Source organism: Trachymyrmex cornetzi, unplaced genomic scaffold (assembly GCF_001594075.2).
Source record: "Trachymyrmex cornetzi isolate Tcor2-1 unplaced genomic scaffold, Tcor1.1 scaffold8, whole genome shotgun sequence".
Taxonomy (NCBI): Eukaryota; Metazoa; Arthropoda; class Insecta; order Hymenoptera; family Formicidae; genus Trachymyrmex; species Trachymyrmex cornetzi.
In genome coordinates, this window is record NW_017300135.1 from 208767 (window position 1) to 216484 (window position 7718).

Genomic DNA, 7718 nt, shown 5'->3' on the forward strand with positions numbered 1-7718 from the left:
AAAGTTTCAACTATTAAAACCTCATTCATTTTTATCGAAACAGCAGTCGCAATTCTTTAGTGCTAAGAAAGCAAATTTAGAAGATGGTGAAGTACTCGTTGTTTTGGATTTTTCCGAAAATTACAAATACGTTGCTCAAGATGCATCTCAAGGTTTTCATTTTAATAACTCACAATGCACAGTCTTCCCTGTTGTGTGTTATTTTAAAGAAGATTTTGAAATTAAGCACAAGAGTTTCGTTTTCTTATCAGAAAGTACACGCCATGATACTGCTGCAGTTTATACCGTCCAAAAAATGTTGATTCCTTATTTAAAAAAAAACATGGACATCAAGAAAATTATTTATTTCAGCGATGGGGCCAAGCAACACTTTAAAAATAAATTCCAGATGACGAACTTAATTCACCATGAGAAAGACTTTGGAGTGAGAGCTGATTGGCATGTCCATGCAACTGCACATGGAAAAGGAGCATCAGATGGTGTTGGAGCGTTGTTTAAACGAGAAGCTGCACGAAACAGTCTCTTGCTTAAGCCGTCTGACGCCATTTTATCCGTAGAGAAACTTGTGAAATGGAGTAAAAATCATTTCACAAGTATAACAGTCTTATACTACAGCAGAAAAATGCATGAGAAAGAGGAAAAATTCCTAAAAAAGAGATTCAGTGAGGCTCTACCAGTCCCGCAAATATTAAAAAATCATGGTTTTATTGTTCAGGACAATAAAAAATTGTTAATAAAAAGATATTCCATATCTCCACATGGTAATGTCATGTCATATTAAATTATATTTTCAATTTTTGGCCCATTAAGTAGCCCTGCCTTCGTTGCCTGGAACAACTACGTGTCTTAATTTCACTAGTTGGACCTTTGCTCATTCTTACTTTTACTAGTTGGAACATTTCTAGTCTTGCCTTTATTGGCTGGAACCTACGTGTCTTACTTTCACTAGTTGGGTCATACCCGTTCTTACTTTTACTAGTTGGAACATTTCTAGTCTTGCCTTTATTGGCTGGAAAGGAGTTGAAATATTGGATCCGCCATTTTGAACATTGAAAATTTGATGTCAGATTCGTGTTCAGCGACCCTGAAAACCCCCGAGTGACAAGTTTCAAGTGAATTTAAGCACTTTTTTCTACTGTCTCCGCCATATTATGGATCTCTCCCAGTATTTAGGCGCGACTGACTTCTTTGGTGTGTTTGTGCGTGTGTGAGTGTGCGTGTGAGTGTGTGTGTAGGCGTATGTTAAATTTAAACTCTTCGTGTTATCTTTCTTGTATTATTGTTACTGGTAGGCTTTGTAACAGCAATTTTGCTGATGCCTAACCATTTGCAAGCTACTACTTTGTCGCCATGCCATGGTTTCTTGTCCAGATTGTATGGCCTAATAAATCTGTGCAATGTGTAATCTTGTTAGATTTGCAATAAACTAATTATTATTATTATTATTATTATTATATTGGAACCGCCATCTTGAATTTTTTATTTCGACATCTTGGATTTTTGAGCAGATGTAATTTCCTGAATTTTTAAACCAATTAGATACCTATAGAATCTATTAGAACCCAAAAAACCCCATGTAACAAGTTTTATTTAAATTCGATATGATTTTTAAAAATCGGTCGCCATATTGGATCCGCCATTTTGAACATTGAAAATTTGACGTCAGATTCGTGTTTAGCGACCTTAAAAACACCCGAGTGACAAGTTTCAAGTGAATTCAAGCACTTTTTTATACTTCTTCCACCATATTGGATCCGCCATCTTGAATTTTTTATTTTGCCACTTTGCATTTTAAAGTAGATGTAATTACCTAAATTTTAAGCCTTAGTAGAACTCTTTTCGTTTAAACCAATTCTGGGGGTGGGGGGTCTCTCGTTGAACGTTAAATGTTACTGTTGCCATATATGTGGCGATTTCAACAATAATAAAGCCGCTATACGTCTCCTTTGGATCCATCTTCCATATGAGAGCATTTAGACTCTCATTAACGTTTTGAGTGTAGCCGCCAATACACCTTACAAGCAAATTTTCTTCGTTCAAGTTCTCGTATACAGGTCGAATAGCATCTTCTACAATTTTAGAAAGAGCAGGCTTATGTCTGTATTCATTCAAGTTGTTAGCAGCACATGCTCGCTGCCATGAGCACCACGATTCTTCTCCGAGTGGACAATAATGATGCTGTGGTTTCTCATCCGTTGAAATTTTATGAAAAAATATTGCCCATATAGCTTTTCTCATCGCTTCAATAGAATCACTGTGTCTCCTGATGGCTAGACCGTAATAGAGTTGCAGTTCGTCGATCAATTTACCTGTAAGGTTTCCTTACTAATGGATTTCAAATAGGCTCAATAACACACTGTAGACCCTCGACACAAATAATACAATAGTTGTCCCTCTCTTGTTTTCTTTTATTTCGACGACAATACACCCTACCGGTAACCGGTTAGAATTCTGATTCCCGGAGCGACCTGACTAGTTTCGTTAAAGCAGCTGTAACTTCGTCGATAATTCGAATATCGAACTCGTTCTGGTGTTAAAATGTTCCTAAGATATGTACCTTTTAAAATAAGCAAAAAAAATCGATTTTTTGAAGCGGAAAACCCCATGAGAGCCCTTAAGGAATTGGCTTTTCTCAAAATTAACTACAAATTCGTATTCCCTGAGTAACAACAATGCTTGCTTAATAACTATTAAATTTTCGTCAACAGATTCGGACGGAATAAGTATTTCGTCGATATAAACCAAGGCCTTGTCCTCTCTGATCAGTGGTTGTAGAATATGATAAACTCTTTTTTGGAATTCCGCAGGAGATTCACAATATCCGAAAGGTAATCGTAAGTACTCGTACTGGCCATCCGGAGTGACGAACGAAAAATACTTGGTGGAATCTGGATGTATTTTAATTAGATGGAAACCATCCTTTAAGTCAATCAAAGTAAACACTTTTTTGTTGCCCAATCTGGCTAAAAGATCTTCAATTATTGGAAAAGGGAATTTCTGCTTAACCACACGATCATTGAGGGGACGTAGATCTACGCAAAGTCTTAGTTTTTTGTTTTTCTTTCGTACGGGCACGACTCTGGCGCAATAAGGGGAGTTACTAGGTTTGATAAATCTCTCTCTTAAGAAGATCATCAACGATTTCGCGTATTTCTAACCGTTCTGTATGAGCAAATCGTCGTGGTGCGTACGCAAAAATGGAATCGTCTTTTAACCTAACCTAACCTAACCCTAACCCTGTACAGTATATCCGTCATCTGTCGAAACAACAGGAGTATTTTGCACTTCATCAATGATCTCGTTGAACTTTTGATCGGTATCACTGCCAAAATCGATATCAAAAACTACTTTTCGATCTTTATAGTTTCTAAAATGTCGGCAGATGCGACTTCTTTTAATAAATGCAATTTATTTAATTCATCAGAGGCATTAGGTTTAAATAAAAGAGTTAGATTATTATCAGTAATAAAATCGCGACCTAATATAACGTATGTTGACCATACGTCATTATCTACAATCCGTAGTCGTACTTTAAAGGTGTTCCCTGGTAGTATCGATACGCCAATATTCGTGTCTTGTAATCCAAGAAATTTAATACTCGTATTGCTTAATGTAACCAAGTTATCAGTAACAGGCTTATCGTAGCTTATATCTTGACCAAAAAACAACTTGTGCACTGAGCTTAGCATAAACGAAACCGGGCTTCCAGTGTCTATAAGCGCGAACATGCTACATTTAGAACCGTTAATTGCGTGTATCTCAACAATCAAGTTACTTATCTTTAATGTTCGCGATGCATCATCAAAGACACATCCTACCTGAGAGGAGTTACCTCTCTGAGTTTCTGACACTGTCTCAGGCGTCACTGCACTCGACGACACTGCGTTGGTTGATTGTTCCTTTTTTCGTAGCTTATAGCATTCAGACTTGACATGTCCTCTTGCCTTGCAATAAACACAAATCGCTGCACTATTGCCCTTGATTGGATGTTGAGTAGATTCTGCTGAAGGGGGCGTCGGTTTGGTGCGATCCTTTTTTGTCACTGGTGGTGAAGACTTCTTGGCGATGACTCCGCAGGCAGAGTGATTCGTCCCATCTGTTCCAGGAAATCGTCCATTGAATTGGTGCTTATAGCTGCTGCAGTGCTGCGTAGCGACAAACTATTAATGCCGTTTATGATTAACTGTATGCGATCGTGTTCCGGTATTTGTAAATTGTTCATCAGTTTTATTTTCTGTAAAACGTAGTCTTGAAATGTTTCTCTTGGGAAATTCCATTTCCGTGCTTCAACCTTTTGCATTAGCACATAAAAAGGTATATATCTTTTAAATCTTTTAATTATTGCACTTTTGAAGGAAGACCATGAGTCAACTTGTCCGTCATCCAAGTCGAACCATTCTCTGGCATTTTTGGTAAGTTTGCTCGATGCGGCCAGAAGGATCACTCCATCCCACACTTCGTGTATCGAAGCGACTCGTTCAACTTTCCGAATCCAACCTTCGATATCGTCATCTTCCGTACCCGCGAAGACAGAAATCTGGTTAGCCAATAATTTAACAGCTTGTGCTGGTGATGCACTAGCCATAGGGGGAGGAACATTGGCGTTACGAGTATTATCCATTATGTCGGTACTGTCTATCAGATTACGAACCGGTTGAGAAGAAACTATATCTGACGGACATTGATTGGATGTTGCTAATGTTGGCGAGGTGTCTCTTTTAGTGTCTAAGATGGTGACTGCACTTGTAATTCTCTCTATCATATGTTGTTGTTTCTGCATTTGTACTATAAGTAGGATCATGAATCGTTGCATTTCTTCTATGGTGGCAGAATGTAAAGAGGGGTTACTGTCCAAATCTTGTGTGGATTGCGTAGTAACTTGAGAGTTACTGGCGAAGGTATTGCATTGATCTCCCGAACATTGTGTACCAAAACGTTCATAAAAAGACAATGAGTCTGTCGATACAGTCCGATCGAGATGTCGTGATAGGAAGTTTCCTCTTGATGAGCTCGTCTCTTAACTGCTCATATGTCATTTCTTCTAGACGTTCACGCTCCATACTTCCGAACAACATACGGCGAGTCGATAACGTCGATGAATTGATGCGACGCTGACGTGCACCCGAATTGATTCTATTGGCTATCAACCGAACTGAACTTGTGATATCGAAAACTCCAAGATGGCGTTAACACGCATGCGTAAACGGAAAACCGTTACTGGCGCTTGAACGATGAAATGGTGTAATGGCGGCGAGATGACATAAAAACCACAAAAGTGATGGCGAATGTTGAAACTGTGAAAACCGTTTAAGACGTATGCCAGCCAATGCACTCGCGAAAAGCGCGCACAAAAGACCTTTGTCTTCCACTGTCTGTAAACGTGGAACGTTGGTTCGAGCCACGTATCAAGAACACTGTTACACAGCGGGAAACGAGGTTTTCAGCGTATTTAGATAAGCTGAATGAAACCCTAGATCGAATAAACCGACCGAATATATAATTGCATCCGCAATATTTACGGAGCGAGACTTGTACTACTCGAACGTCGTCTATCGTGACGCTCGTCACAAAGCACTTGTGAAGAAGGCAAAAATCGAAGGATTCGAAAACGGAAAGATAAGACGGTGAGATATCCCACTTCTGAAGCTGTAAGCACACCGTAACTATTAATAATAATGGTGGCGAGGTCAACCGATCACTTCGTAAGGGATTCGGGGAAAATCAGGATTGCTTGAGAATTGGTTATAAAATCACTTTATTACCTGAAGTACAAGTCGAGACTGCCAATGCGATCGAGGCGACATTGATCAGCGCCTCACCGTGACTAGGGACATTTCATATGACGTACTACCAACTTAAAGGTGTTACTGTTGAGTTGTCGCTTACAGTATTGTATTACCGACGGGATGTCTACGTTCGCCTGCGCTGCGATTTCAAGCATTTTATAGATGTACGCTTGATACGATTCGTCATGTGTCTTCTTTCTTCGTGACAACTCTTGGTGTACCGCATGGCTATCTACGATGTCTTTGAACTCCTTTTTCAATGCGTTTCGCAGTTTCCTCCATGTTTTTGTAGGGGTGATCCCGATTGATCACGGCTCGATTGGACACCACCAATCACAGCGACCGGGGCTTAGGAGCTTTGTAGTCTCAAGCGCTGTGAGTGGTTCGTGTCCAATTGAGCCGTGTCCAACTGGATGCCACCCCGTTTTTGTAGATCTTTCGTAACGGACAAATAATTTTGCTGATCCACGGAGAAGTCGCTTCGCGTACGCCACCTTTTGGATGTCGGACCACTCACACAATACCGCCATCTCCTCGAAGTCCGCGAGCCATCTTGTTATGTCGACTTTGTCGTCTCCACTAAATGTTTCTAAGGATTCCTCGACATCCTTAAATGTTAGCAGCTGATTTTTTCGAGATTTCTTGCCATCTCATCTTTTTTCAGTTACCCGCACACGCACGTCTTCTTCGCTACTTGATTGGTCACTCGCTTGGTCACTCGAGTTCGAGTTATCTCTCTCGCTTATACCTCTAGTTTGTCGATGCGTGCCTTCGTCTTCATCTTTAACGTCGGTGCGTCGTTCCGGATCGCCATGTTCATGCTCGAAACTCATGATCGCCATTAATCTCGATATGAGTTCATCTTTCAATCCTGTCGTCTTCAGCTTTCGTTGTTGTAGCTCTTCTTTCAACTGGACCACTGTCATTTCCGCTAATTTTGCACTCAGTTCGTCGTCTATTGTGTTAGTACCTCCCTGTGCCATCCTTTCTCTGTCTCACCTTTCGTCTTTCACTTTTCTCTGTCTCGTCTTTCACCTTTCTCTGTCTCGTCTTTCGTCTTTCTCTGTCTCGTCTTTCGTCTTTTTCTGTCTCGTCTTTCGTCTTTCACCTTTCTCAGTCTCATCTTTCGTCTTTCACCTTTCTCTGTCTCGTCTTACGTTTTTCACCTTTCTCTGTCTCGTCTTTCGTCTTTCCACGCCTTATATTGTAAGAAAGTTCCAGAATCATATACAGGGTGCGGCATCAAAATCCGGACAAATTTCAATTTAAATTTTTCGCTATATTGTGCCTCCGCCAGTGGTTGTTGTTGGCGTCCAAGAAAACTTGATGTTTGTAGTAAACAGTTATATTATCAAAATGGCCGCGATGTTGAAACCAAGTGCGGAGTATAACCGAAGATCCGCGATCATCGAAGGCCTTCGCGCTGGGAGCTCAACAACTGAAATAATTCGGTTTTTTGGATACCCGAGATTAACTGTTTATGACATTGTGGCAAAATATACGGCTTCAGAACAGTCCAATGAAGATTCTAGTATGCCAGCGAGGAAGATTCATTCGAAAGAACGCACCGCGAGGAACCCCGCAGTCGTCAAAAGGGCTCCCAACAGACCAGATTTAAATCCCCTTTTATTACTATTGTAAGATAACTTTAAGAATTTTTGCGTTAAGTCTCTTGACAAGTTTACTCCGAAGGTTACTGTCAGGATGATAGCGGGAACGGAGTAAAGTACGAGGGTATAGTCTTAATAAACCAGCTTCATTGATTGCGTAGAAATAAGGTTCAAGTATTTATTCACACTTCCACTCTGTCTTTACATCACTAATGTCACGCATGACTGACGCGACTTTAACGAGGCGTGCGCCGGTCGTCTAATTGTTTCCTTCGACGGAAACTGATTTGCGGAGCTTGGCTTGCAACCGCCGAATTGGCTT